The sequence below is a fragment of the Mixophyes fleayi genome, chromosome 3 (assembly GCF_038048845.1).
Source record: "Mixophyes fleayi isolate aMixFle1 chromosome 3, aMixFle1.hap1, whole genome shotgun sequence".
Lineage (NCBI taxonomy): Eukaryota > Metazoa > Chordata > Amphibia > Anura > Limnodynastidae > Mixophyes > Mixophyes fleayi.
Genome location: NC_134404.1, coordinates 65,108,444 through 65,121,206, shown reverse-complemented (window position 1 = coordinate 65,121,206; position 12,763 = coordinate 65,108,444).

Genomic DNA, 12,763 nt, shown 5'->3' with positions numbered 1-12,763 from the left:
GTTCATATAATATGATTATATGTACACTTCAGTGTTATTAAAGGTTTAGGTTATAGGAAAGGTGTCATGCCTGATGTCATATTGAAGCCCTATTCATCAGTAGCTGTCCGGTGCAGTCGGCGAAGTGATCGCACATTGGATACTTTAGTTATTGATATTAGGGAATATACCTTTTGTATGATGCTGGCTATGAAAGGAGCAGACCCCCTGGAGAGACGACCCCCTCCTTTGGATTCCTTAGATTGAATCAGCCTATGAACTGTTTGCCCTGGAGATACCTTTGTCTGGACCTATGGAAGCAAGCTACGTCATTTGCATTGTTCTCTGTAACACTGAATGAATATATATGATCACAGCTGCAGCTGCTAGCCAGTCTACTCTGACCACAGTTATCTAACAGATACACTGTTCCATTGGGACCCATGGAAGTGCAGCGATTGCAGCGGTATGTATGTATGTAACTTTTGGTATTGGCTGTGCTGTACTGTACTTTATTACAATATAATAATGTATTGAATTGTTGACTATTTACATCTGCTAAAATAAATAACTTTGTGCTTTGGAAACACATACAATTGATTGGGCAATGCTTATTAAAAACGATAAAATTACTTTAATAATATATATATTATCTAACTAATCCAGAACATATTCAAGATTATTGTTGTGCCCAGAACATTCCCCCACTATTTGTCTTATTTCCATATTACTCCATGGGACATGTATGGACCATTTGTATTCAACAACCACCAGAGTCATTTAAGACCAAACAATATACTTATGATATTATATCAAATATGAATCAAAAGAGAAAAAAATTATAGAACGTTAAGTAAAGTGGGAGTGAATGTAGATAGAGGGGATGTGTGCAGGGGTTAAGGAGGGTTAGGTAGAAGTCACTTCTGATATATATGAATTTATAGCTATAACTATATTAATAGATATTTCTTGGCTATGGGACACATATGTTCCTAATGGATAGTCTCACATTCTATTTTGTTCCTATTTTTCCTTGGTGATATGTTTATTATTAATATACTAGGGTTCATTGTCAGAAGCCAAATTAACTTCCCAGTATGTTTTTAGACTGTGAGAGGAAACCCACATACTCACAGAAAGAACATACAAACTATAAACAGATAGGACCATAGTTGGAATTGAATCCATGGCCCCTGTTACAGATCTAATGGATATTTAGTGGATCCCTTGTAGCTGCCAGATGATATTGCTCATTCAGGGGCGCGGAGTCTAATGGGTAGGTGGTGTTTGCCAGTGTTCCCCGCAAGAGGGTATGGACTTTGCTGCCCCTATCCCGCAGGTCTCGGTCCCCTGGATGAGTGTTTGCAGAGTAGTAGGCGGAGCCTGACACGTAGAAGAGATGACGGCAACTCAATGATAGAATGGTAGCTGAGGTGATGACAGCCAGTGCAGAGCAATTGCGGTAGAGTGTTGGTACTGTGGTGGTAGATAATAAATGCAATAGAGGAGAGGCACTATAGTGATCTGGAAACGATAACTCAGCGCAGCAGCAGATGAGTCAGTGGTACAACGGCAGTTCAACAGAGGCAATAGTGGGGTAGAACTAGCTGATCCGAGGATGGTAAGCAGGTGAGTCACTGGTACAGCAGCAGTTCAAACGAAGATGGTAGCGGAGTAGAGCTTAGCTGATCCGAAGATGTTAACTCAGAGCAACGGCAGGTGAATTACTGGTACAGTGGCAGTTCAGAGTGAGTTGGTGGCGGAGTAGAACTTAGCTGATCCGGAGATTGTAACTCAGAGCACGGCTGGAGGGTCACTGGTACAGCAGCAGTTCAAATGGAGGCAGTAGCGGAGTAGAACTAGATGGTCTGTAGATGGTAACTCAGAGCACGGCAGCAGAGTCAGACCGAAGGGAACCAGATCCTTACAGAGATTGAATGAATTCGAAGAACAGGCATCGGACAGGAGGAAGTGGGAGGTTTAAATAGTGGTCCAAAATGCCCGGACCAATGGGGAACAAGTAGAAGTTTATGAGAGGGGAATGGGCTTGCACATGCGCAAAACAGATGGTAGATGCATCCAAAGGTGTGATCAGGATACCAGAATCACCGCTTACATGAGGAGGGTAACAGCGCTGGTGCCCGTCTGTGGGGCCAGCGTGTGACAGCACCACCCTTTTAGAAGTAGCCACCGGACACTTAGCGGTGATCTTGTTTTGAGATCTTTTGAAGCGCCTTGGGAACAAACATTTTTCCCGGAGGAGGAGATGGAGAAGTAGAGGTAGCCAGGAGACATTTGGGATCCAGGATGGGATGAGCAGACGGTGGATCAGAATCTAGGGTGCAGTCAAAAGCTTGGAAGAGCGCATCTGCCCTCTTGTTCAAATAACGCGGTTTGAAGGTCACACGGAGATTAAAACGAGAGGAAAAAAAGCAACCACCGGCCTGCCGAGGATTGAGGCATTGTGCAGTCTGTAGATACAAAAGGTTCTTTTGATCCGTAAATATATTCACCACATGTTGAGCTCCCTATTGGAGATAACGCCATTCAGATAATGCCAGTCTCATAGCCAGTAGTTCTTTGTCGCCTATGGCGTAATTCTGCTCGGCAGGTAAGAATTTCCGACAGAAAAAGGCGCAAGGCTGCAAATGGCTGGACGAGGACCGTTGAGAGAGGACAGCTCCAACGCCAATTGGATTGCTGAGGCGTCTACTTCTAAGAAGAAGAGTTGAGAGAGAGTGCAGTGATGGGAGCGACAATGCTGGAATAGTTTAAGATAAATTGTCAGTAGTAATTAGCAATCCTCGAAAACGCTGGACAGCCTTGAGGGTAGATGGAAGTGGCCAACTTAGGATAGCCTGGCCCTTCTCTGGATTCATTCGGAGTCCAGATCCCGAGATGATGTATCCTAAGAAGGGCATGGAGACGGCTTTGAAGGAGCATTTCTCCATCTTACAATATAAGTGATTCTTGTGGAGTCTGGAAAGTACGTCAGCCACATGTCTCCTATGAGCGTCAAGAGTTTGGGAAAATATGAGAATATCGTCCAGATAAATGACCATGTAGGAGTAGAGGAGATCCCTGAAAATCTCATTGATGAAGCTTTGAAATACTGCCGGGGCATTACAGAGGCCGAAGGGCATCACTAGTGTTATGTGCGTATTGTCGCTAACCAATAACGATTGTCGAACCTCGATTTGTGTTTCCAAAGCACAAATATTTATTCGCAAATAAGTAGAATAATATGCTCAAGTGAAGTAATAGTAAATACAGCCGTTACTTATCGCAGGCGCTCTGGATCCAGTGCAGTCATTCAATCCTGAAGTCTGGGGACAAGATGTCTGCACTCTGGATCACAAGCTGCTGCTTATATACACAATCAAATACAGTAATACAATGAAGATGGTATGGCTTGCATCTATTGGTCCGGGTCTCAGGAATGTCCAAGGGGTCGTCAATCATTGGCTGGTTCATCCTAAGGAATCCAAAGGAGGGGGTCATCTCTGCAGGGGGTATGCTCTGCTCTTCCCGCCAGAATTCCTTAGTCTTAAGTAGTTCATAATTCCCTATCATTCATAACTTGCGTATGCACTCTGCGATTCCCTCGCAGAGCGCACCAAACAGTAGGATATGTAACAAGGTTCATTATGATACCACTCATGATGTTATTCCTTTAACCCGTTCTGTGTATTTCACTAATATGCATGTAACTCTGATATAACATATAAATACTACTATATTTCGACATAACTGACTATGTGTTGCAACTACCAATAATGTGTACTATTTTATAAGTATGCGTGTTTGTGCGAATGTATGGTAAAAGACCAATTACTGTTGCTGCCACGTGTAGTGGATGCGTACGCCCTTTCACGCCGTAGCGTGCCCTTGTACGTCGATGCGTACCGTACGCATCTTTTCAAACAAAGACAACCAAGTTTGCTAGACTTTAATTGAAATGACTTTATCCAATTTACTGACTTCGACAGTTCCACCCTTTGATAGTGTAATAAACTATCACCCAATCACCGTTTCAAGTTCAGGATTGTACAATACTTCTCCACAGACCATGATCTCGGTATCTGGTACCACCCTTTCAGTCTCTTTCTCAAAGTTACTCTTATGAGACCGTTTTCCACACTTCAACACAGTAGGAACACATTTGACAACTAAACCAATTGCTAAGATGACACCCAGTATAAGGAGAAGGAGCTTACCTACACTCGCAATCATTTCCTGTACCCACTCCCCCAGACCGGAGAACCATTTTGCTGGGTTCAACCATGAGAACCAACCCGCCACCTTTTCCCCGACCTCATATAACGAAGAATTATGGCTCTTTCGAAATTCCCATTTCAGCTGCAAAATTTCATCCATCTTCCGGTCTATAACCTCTTTAGGGTCTTCCGTATTATTAGTAATGTACGTGCAACATTTGACACCGAACTGGGTGGCCAGTGTCACACAGTACCCACCAGTAATAGAGGTGAGATAATTTAGTACCAGTCTATGTTGCACCAACTCCTTCTTGTACGCTTGTAGCTCCCTTCCAGTATACCTGAAAGTGTCATCATACATCTCGGTGATATTATCTATTAATTTAGCTAGGTCTTGGATATATTTAAAGTTTAATGTTCCCCGAGCGGTCCTGGTGAGATCTAGAGCAACCATAACTTGGAAGCCAGCAGTTTCACTAATCAATTTTGTAGCTATGGGTTCCTCACCAGGAATCATATTTCTCTTGCCACGGTGTTCATACTGTGTGTGTATGTATGGTGGTGATGTAGTCTTGTGAATATCTACCATTTCTTCATGAGTAATAGTCATGATTTCAGGAACCAGTTTAGCTAGGAAACACAAGCCCTTGGAACTCAGAGTCACCCAGGAATAAGCTTTCCTTCCACAAACAAAATACACATCATCAGGGAGAACATAAGGAACAGTATGCCCATGAATTATATCACACAGAGTTTTGATAAAACTACCCATGCCTAGTGTCTCCATCTGCTCTAGACACGTGTCGGCGTTAATGATATTTTCACATTTATCTGTAGAGACTTTTCCAATAGATACCTTCTTATGTTTGGTTATACGCCCTAACTTGTGACTTCCATCAGCATTCCTGCCTAGTAGTGACCTTGTGAGTCTCTCTCTAAAATGAGTGTGGCGAGCCATTGTCTGATCTGATAGGTCAGCCTCCCAATTCTCCAGGCGCTTTGCATGAGATATGTTTAGGCACAGCAAAGATCTGCCTATGGAGTATTGTCGAAGCGTCAGACTAGGGGACCTAGTGTTATTGTACCTCCCTTCTATGGGCCTCCCACCCCTTAATTCAAGTACTTCGGATATGTTTAGAGGGAATGGCACTAGTCCTATGTTATGCTGCCCTTGAGGCACGTGAGAGCACACCCAACGCTCAGTTTGGTTTAGCACCTTACCCACCAGGGAGTGATAATCCTCCAAAGGATGCCCGCCTATATTCAGAGTACTGGGGGACTGGCATCGTTGGATGCATCTCTCGTCAACTAGGGAGTTGCAGAACTTGCAGATACAATACTCGTCAGACAATAGCCCCTCACACTGCCTCCGAGTTCCTGAGCTAGCAGACCTTTTCATAACCCCTGGACCAAGTTTGATAATGGGCTGCTCAGGATATCCTATTAACTTTTCTTCAGCCTCTATTTCATCCGTATCACTCCCAGAACTCTCCTCCGTCCTCCATCCTCCTTCACAAAAATAGAATGTCCTAGAAAAAGTAAAAACAAGGAAAATCCTGGAACAAAAGAAAAACAAAAACCGCCACTCCATCGCTGGAAAGATAGTTCTGAGGCAACGTCTCTGGTTCAGGTGTCTCAACTGCAGGCTTTAGGTCTCCCGGAACAGGCTCACAAGTGACAGCTCTATGTCGTCGGTCTGAGTCTTGTCTTGCACTTTCTCCGGATTATGGACTCTCCTGCAGTGGGTGGAATGGACCCAAGTGTCTCTCTCTGCAACCTTCAGTGATGTAGTACTGGTCAGCAGCACTTGGTACGGGCCTTCCCAACGGTCTGTTAAACAACCTGAACGTAAGAAATTGCGGATCATAACATAGTCTCCAGGTTCAACATCATGACAGTTCGTCTCTGGCATACCAGGTGACAGCATTTTTAGTTTTTGTTGTTGTTGTTTCAGCTGTCTACTCATTCTTATAAGATATTGTACAGTCACTTCATTATTACACTTTAAGTCGTCTTGTGGACTCACGATCAAATGAGGTTGTCGTCCGAACAGTATCTCAAAGGGGGACAGATTAAGAGGAGGTCTAGGAGTGGTTCGAATGCTGTGGAGGACCAACGGCAAAGCCTCAGGCCATGCCATCCCAGTTTCAGCCATTATCTTACCTAGTTTGTTCTTGATAGTACCGTTTACTCTCTCCACCTTACCACTGGCTTGTGGTCGGTAAGGGGTGTGAAGTCTGCTACTGATTCCCATGAGTTTACACATATTTTGGAAGACATCACCAGTAAAATGGGTACCCCTATCACTTTCAATGATTCTAGGGATACCGAACCTACACACAAAGTCTTGTACAATTTTCTTTGCAGTGAACACAGCAGTATTAGTGGTTGCCGGATATGCTTCTACCCAACCGGAAAACACATCAATACACACTAACACATACTTTAGATTCCTGCACGGTGGTAGTTGGATATAGTCAATTTGTATTACCTGAAAAGGTCCGTCTGTAGGAGGGATGTGGGATGGCTAAGTTGGAATAGTTTTCCCAACATTTTTCCTCAAACAAGTAAGACATGACATTGCTTTCTTACCAGCTTGAGAGGAAAATCCGGGAGCACACCAGTATGCTCTCACCAGTTTGCACATACCTTCTTTACCCAGGTGAGTCAGGCCATGTGCTGCTTCAGCCAGGCTTGGATAGTATGTTCGGGGAGCTACAGGCTTACCTTGTCCATCCCTCCAGAGTCCTGAGGACTCTTGACCACATCCCTTCGCCTTCCAGACCGCCTTCTCCTGCAGGGAACACAAATCTTGCATTTCAATTAATTTCTGCATGTCTAATGTCTGAAAAACCATCATAGTCTCGGTCGATACAGTCATAGGTTGCCCTGCTGCCCATTTAGCAGCTTCGTCTGCCCTGTTGTTGCCCAATGACACTGGGTCTTCTTCAAAGGTATGGGCTTTGCACTTTATGACGGCTACTGTTCTGGGTAACTGTATCGCTGTCAGAAGTCCTTTTATGTGTTGTGAGTGTGCCACTGGTGTACCTGCTGCTGTCGTAAAGTTTCTAAGACGCCAAAGGGCCCCAAAATCGTGCACTACCCCGAAGGCGTACCTAGAGTCAGTATATATATTGGCTGATTTACCCTCTGCCAGTTCACACGCTCTCTTTAGTGCTACTAGTTCTGCCACCTGGGCTGAGTGAGGTGGACCAAGGGGTTCAGCTTCTACCACATCCTGATCGTCTACAACAGCGTAACCAGTACATAGCTCTCCTGTCTCTGTCTGTCTATGGCAACTTCCGTCTGTATAAAACGTAAAATCTACATTTTCTAAGGGGGTGTCACGTATGTCGGGCCTTGCAGTAAAGGTCTGATTCAGGTGTTCCATACAGTCATGCGTGTCAGTATTCTTGCCTAACTCATCATCAACCAGGGTCTCCTCACCTCCCACCCTTTGTGTCTCTTGAGACACATACGGAAGGTATGTAGCTGGATTTAGGGTGCTACATCGTTTGATGGTGATGTTTGAGGGTGCCATCAGGGCTAGTTCCCACTTTGTGAATCTAGCTGAAGAAACATGTCTGGTTTGGGCTGAATTTAACAGAGCTGATACAGCATGGGGTGTATAGATGGTTGAATTATGTCCTAATACTACATCCTCGCTCTTACTTACTAGAAGGGCCGTTGCTGCTACACTTCTGAGACATGTTGGGAGTGACCTTGCCACATTGTCTAATTGTGCACTGTAGTATGCTACCGGTCTGCTAGCGTCACCATGTTTCTGTGCGAGGACACCTGCTGCACAGCCATCAGCTTCTGTACAAAATAGCTCAAAAGGCTTTTCATAATCAGGTATTCCCAATGCAGGTGCTCTTGTCAGACTATCTTTAAGATTAAAGAACGCTTGCTCTGACTCTTCTGTGTGTACGACACGTTCTGGTTTTGAGGAAGAGACTAGCTCCTGCAATGGTAATGCTAGAATAGAAAAACCTGGGATCCAGGACCTACAGTATCCACACATCCCCAAGAAAGTACGAATCTGCTTCTGGCTCTGCGGCAGGGTCATGTGTTGTATGGCCTCAATTCTGTCGGTTGTCAGGTGTCTTAGCCCCTTAGTGAGGCAGTGTCCTAAGTATTTGACCTTAGTCTGACATGGCTGTAATTTATCCTTTGCCACCTTGTGCCCTGTTTGTGAAAGATGAAGCAACAACAATTTAGTATCATGTAAACATGACATAAAAGAATCAGAGCACAACAACAAATCGTCCACATATTGAATTAGAACAGACCCATTGTGGGGTTGAAAGGATTGCAAACAGTCATGTAAGGCTTGGGAGAAAATACTGGGGCTGTCAATGAACCCCTGGGGTAGTCTGGTCCATGTGTATTGCACTCCCCTGTAGGAGAATGCAAAAAGGTATTGGCAGTCAGGGTGAAGAGGGACTGAGAAGAAAGCAGAACATAGATCAATGACAGTAAAATGACTGGCAGACGGTGGAATCTGCATGAGGATGACAGCTGGATTCGGCACTACGGGGAATTGGCTCTCAACAACTTTGTTAATTCCCCTTAAGTCTTGGACTAATCTATAGCCCCTCCCCCCACTCTTCTTCACAGGGAAAATGGGACTATTTGCTGTACTGGCTGTTCGAATTAAAATCCCTTGTTGTAACAGCCTCTCAATAACAGGATATACCCCTAGTTCCACCTCCGGTTTTAATGGATACTGTGGGATTTTTGGAGCTATCCTACCATTTTTTAGATTGACCATGACAGGGGCTACGTTTGCCATCAGTCCAGTGTCCTGTCCATCTCTGGTCCATAGGGAACCTGGTATTTCCAGCAACATCCCCTTTACTTGAGATGGACTTTGTTCTATAACAGGAGAGTGTAACATTAACCTTTGAGGGGTGTCCAATATGTCCTGTACCTCATGTGCAACCTTCTCGGGTATATCTAGGAACACACCATCTGAAGTACAGTATATGACACATCCCATTTTACATAACAAGTCTCTCCCTAGCAAGTTAGTAGGAGCCGCTGCAGCCAAGAGAAACGAATGCTTAGTATGCAGAGGCCCGATAGTAACTTCGGCGGGTTTAGTTAGAGGATAATGTAACACTTTTCCCGTTACCCCCATAGCTGGAATAGTTTTACTGGTCACCTGTAGATTGAAAGGAGAGGTTATCACAGATCGGGCCGCCCCTGTATCTACAAGAAAAGTTTGTTTCCTACCAGCTATGTCAACTATCATTGTTGGTTCTTCACTCTGACTCTCAGTTAACCTCACTGGCTGTAGACTACAGGTATGACCTGACCCCTAGCGCTGACTATTATTTTCTCGCGCAGTATTTGCTGCTATAATATGCGCGGGTAGCTGCGTGTTCTCTTGCCTATGTGTGTTTCTCCGTGGAGGATACCTATATGATTCCCCCCTTGATGTTTCTTTCCTTGCTTCTGGACAGAATCTCCTTATGTGTCCCTCTTTCTTACAGCGAAAACATACCATGGCCTTTTTACTTGAGTTGTATGCTTGGTATGATTGTGGTTGTGTGTGTATTCCTTCTAAAGCCTGAATACTCACCATCATCAACCTATCACCTTTCTCTTCTTTTTTTCTAAAGATATTTTTGTCATGTTCCACAGCAGACTCCCTAAGAGAGTCTACTGTGATACCTCTCCAGTTAGGTAATGAGGTTTGTACCCTTGTTTTTAAATTTTCCCTAAGACCATCCATTAACACTCCTACAGCTACTTCCCTGTGATGTGGATCCTCTCTTATGTCAGTTACTCCGGTAAAGTGTGTTATTGATGCTAGCGCCCTAGAAAAATAGTCTGCTGCTGGTTCACTATCCTTTTGCTTAATGGTGAAAATCTTACTCCAATTTACTACTACTGGAAAATAGATGGCTAAATGTTTGACAATTTGCTCTATATTCTTTTGGTTAATCTCATCAGTCAAGGTGTCATCTTCCTTCAACAAACAATCTTCAATGAATTTTTGTATGTTAGTATTGGGAGGAAGACACGCCCTCAACACTACACGCCAATCCTTATTGGTTGGTTCGTGGGCATTTCCTAAGTCTTTAACAAATTTCTGACACTTAGCCAACTCTTTTCTAGGATCTGGGAATTCAGTCATAATGGAACGTAATTCTGATCTAGTCCAGGGACAATGCATTGTAACATTTCTTAAAGGAACTACACCATCCTTGTCCGGTTTCCCATTGGGAACTGATATTGTGCGGACTGGGAACGCACCCTCTGGTACACTGACTTCAGGGGACACTACAGGATTTGCTAGTTCTAGATTTAAAACGCTTTCACTTCTAGTGATCACGCTACTCTCACCTATCTCAGCCATTTTCTCATACTTGCGCTGAGCCTCTAGTACACTAACAGCATGGGCAATGGCCGAAATCACAGTGGGTTCATCTTCAGTTTCAGATACACTTGGTTGAAACTGGCTTAAAACAGGGTACAATTTAGCAATCTTTCTATTTTCAGTTTTAACAACGGCTGTACTTACCCCTCCCGCCACATAAGGTGGCGGGGGCGCGCTTGCGCTGAGTTCGCCACGCTTCGCAACAGTTACGTCCGCCTTGCGCGCGCTTTTCGTCACGCCTACTTCCGGTTTGCATTCGCTGCTCTGCCACGTGTTACCTTCCATTTGCCACAATTTTAAACAATCATTATGTCTATTTCTCTTTTTCGTTGACTTAATCAACCAAACTTTATCTCTTACGTTATTTAGTACTTCTGAATAAAAACTTCCTATTGTTGGGAAAGGCCTATCACAATCTTTGGTCATCTTGACCCACGTGTCGCAATACGCAGTTGCGTATGCACCATATTTCTTAAACATAAGATACCTAGCTGACCCCAGCGGTCCTTCCTTAAGCAGCACAACATCAACCATCTCTAGCGTTTGCTTCGCACCCATTGTGAAAACAACCTATTTCTCAACGCTACGCAAAAAGACTTTTTACCTGTTCTCCTTTCAAACAGAACTTACTAGAGATTATTTATCCGTGGACGGTTTCACAGGCTACGCCCACGCACCTCCTAACCCAGAAATATCACTATGGACAACAGAAATATCAGCTCCTCGATATCCTGGCTCTCCACAAAATTCTGTTGAGTATTACTGAACTGGTAGTACCGGGGTTTTATACCCGTTTGTACCAGCGTAATTCCTCTCAGCCGTTCAACCCAAGTCACAAGCACGATTGTACAACCATGCGGTCCGATCGCACCGCTTAGCAATACTAACTATTACTAAACTTTGCGATTACTCTTGGGGAGAAAGTTTCCAAAAGCTTTTTTAACTGTTCTCTTTTCAAACAGGGCTTTTGCTGGCAGTATACCTGCCTTGTATACTACCTCGGTTGCAAGCCCGCCTCGTCAAGCGGCAACCGATATCCCTGTCCTTTTGACAGTAAATCAACTTTCACTTCAAAATCATACAATCACAAAACACATACACCTTAGTTTTCTGCGCAGAAAATCAACAATATTCCCAACAATAGTGATAGTGTTTCAGAGACTTTCACAAGTGATTTATACTATGCATGTATAACTATCAAATTGATTGTTTAACCACGTGGAAAATCTACCGGAAGTTCGCGTACGCACAGCAGGAAATACACATACGCTAAGCAATGTAATACAGTTAAAACGCACATTGACAGAAAAAAAGAAACAGTTTTCTCTTTTGTCCCTAGGTTCTAGTTAGCGTGCCCTAGATAATGCAAAACGGACATTCAGTTTCGCAACACAGAGTAAAATTCAGGTTTTGAACACCATGCGTTCTTACCCGTTTATGACGCGTCTCCACCCTTTGTTGAGGAACCGAAATCCGTTGGTCTTGCGTATCATCGGCAACGAAACCTCCAAAGCTCACGAGCCCCCAAATTGTTATGTGCGTATTGTCGCTAACCAATAACGATTGTCGAACCTCGATTTGTGTTTCCAAAGCACAAATATTTATTCGCAAATAAGTAGAATAATATGCTCAAGCGAAGTAATAGTAAATACAGCCGTTACTTATCGCAGGCGCTCTGGATCCAGTGCAGTCATTCAATCCTGAAGTCTGGGGACAAGATGTCTGCACTCTGGATCACAAGCTGCTGCTTATATACACAATCAAATACAGTAATACAATGAAGATGGTATGGCTTGCATCTATTGGTCCGGGTCTCAGGAATGTCCAAGGGGTCGTCAATCATTGGCTGGTTCATCCTAAGGAATCCAAAGGAGGGGGTCATCTCTGCAGGGGGTATGCTCTGCTCTTCCCGCCAGAATTCCTTAGTCTTAAGTAGTTCATAATTCCCTATCATTCATAACTTGCGTATGCACTCTGCGATTCCCTCGCAGAGCGCACCAAACAGTAGGATATGTAACAAGGTTCATTATGATACCACTCATGATGTTATTCCTTTAACCCGTTCTGTGTATTTCACTAATATGCATGTAACTCTGATATAACATATAAATACTACTATATTTCGACATAACTGACTATGTGTTGCAACTACCAATAATGTGTACTATTTTATAAGTAT